The following is a 1,977-nucleotide window of genomic DNA, read 5'->3' on the forward strand; positions in this document are numbered from 1 at the left end:
TTTTGTAGTCGCAGTTGTTATTAATTAAAATTGAAAATTCCCACCAATTGTTTCCTTATTTTTGCATTTATTTACAAGAACTACGCTTGGTCTGATTCGTGCGGGGCCATGATACGTAGGCAATCTACATAAGATTCGACCGTAATCCTAAGAAAAAGAGAAAAAGAGAAACGCGAGGGAAATAAATGAAAGAAAAACAAGAGAGAAAAAAGAAATGCAAAAGAAGAAAATAAGGCATTGAGAGAGAAACCATGGCCAAGGAAAAGAAAAGACCGGAAAATGAAAAGAGAAGAAGGAAAAGAAAATGAGAGAAAACAAAACAAAAGAGAAAGAAAAGAGAAAAAGAACAAGAGAAAAGCCGGGATGACACATGCAACCAGTGCAAACATGTAGACATCCGTTTAACTGTATAGGTGCATCACACCCAATGTGCGATTACCTATCTATTACTTGTCTCAAACTAACCGTATTTTGCTGTCAATCCCAGCCTAGCTTTTAGAAATGGTGGTTGGTTGTGGTAAGCTGGCATCGCATCAATACTTTACCAGATCAAAAGGAAGTACAGAAATGTCATCTAAAATGACTTTGCCACCAGTTCTCATCACCGAAGACAGCCCCATCTCAGGGATCCCGGCCTCCGAGTCTGCCACAGCTGAAGAAAATCGGATATTACGTCTCCGAATGATGGAGATGTGAGACGCATGGACTAACGGCAGGGAGCCTCCAAGTGCTATCCCTGGCTTTCCTGAATTGTTCCCGAGAACCGGGGGTACTTCTAACATCCCCATCAGTCACCCGAATACCCCGTCTGCTCACTTCATAGGAACACCTTCTGAGGTACGCCCCCAGGTGTTCACATTAGGAGCAACTCCCAATATTTTTACTACTCCACCATGCTCCGCCACCACACAACCTTCACTTCCAAGGCCCGCTCCTCCTCATTATCCTCAATATACTTAATCTTAGCCACCACCGTACGAGCTTACACCGGGGCAGGACAAAACCCCCAAAGCCCCAGAGCAGGATGAGATGGCAAAGAGAATGAGAAGCCTCGAGCAGAGCTTCAAAAATATGCAAGGCTTGAGCGGGAAAAAAAGTGTCTCCTATACAGACCTATGTATGTTCCCACATGTACATCTGCCATCAGGTTTCAAAACACCAAAATTTGAGAAGTACGGTGACCCCATCGCTCACCTGAAGAAGTATTGCAATCAATTACGGGGAGCCGGTGGCAAAGAGGAATTGTTGATGGCGTATTTTGGAGAAAGATTAATCGGCATTGCCTCAGAGTGGTATATGGACCAAGACGTGTCACGTTGGCATATTTGGGACGACCTTGCCAGAGACTTTGTCAGGCAATTTCAGTACAATATAGACATTGCGCCGGACAGGAACTCCATGGCTAATCTAAAGAAGAAACCCTCAGAAAGTTTTCGAGAATATGCAATTAAGTGGCGCGAACAGGCGTCAAGAGTGAAGCCTCCAATGGATGAGGTAGAAATGGTCACTGTATTTCTTCAGGCCCAAGAAGCGGACTATTTTCAGAACATGATGTCGGCCATGGGAAAACCTTTTTCAGAGGCGATTAAGATTGGTGAAATGGTGGAGAATGGTCTGAAGACAGGAAGAATCTTGAGTCAGTCGGCCATTAGGGCAACCTCCCAAGCCATCCAAGGCGGGTCTGGAGGAATGGCCAAAGGTAATAAGAAAGAAGAAACGGTTATGGAAGCCTTAGGGGCAAGGAGACACCGGGCTCCTAGACCCATGTTTTCTGAGAGAGCCTCTCAACACTACAACCCTCATCCTGACATGGCTTATGCCCCACAATCATATGCGATCATGAACGCTCAACCCTTTGCCCGACCGCAGCCACATGCCAACAGAAATCAACCTCCATTCCCAAGAAATCAGCCTCCCTACCAGAACCACTATAACCCCCGACCTCCGCAGAATAACTTCCATCCTCGGGAACCACCC

The sequence above is a fragment of the Nicotiana attenuata genome, unplaced genomic scaffold (genome assembly GCF_001879085.1).
Source record: "Nicotiana attenuata strain UT unplaced genomic scaffold, NIATTr2, whole genome shotgun sequence".
NCBI classification, from domain to species: domain Eukaryota; kingdom Viridiplantae; phylum Streptophyta; class Magnoliopsida; order Solanales; family Solanaceae; genus Nicotiana; species Nicotiana attenuata.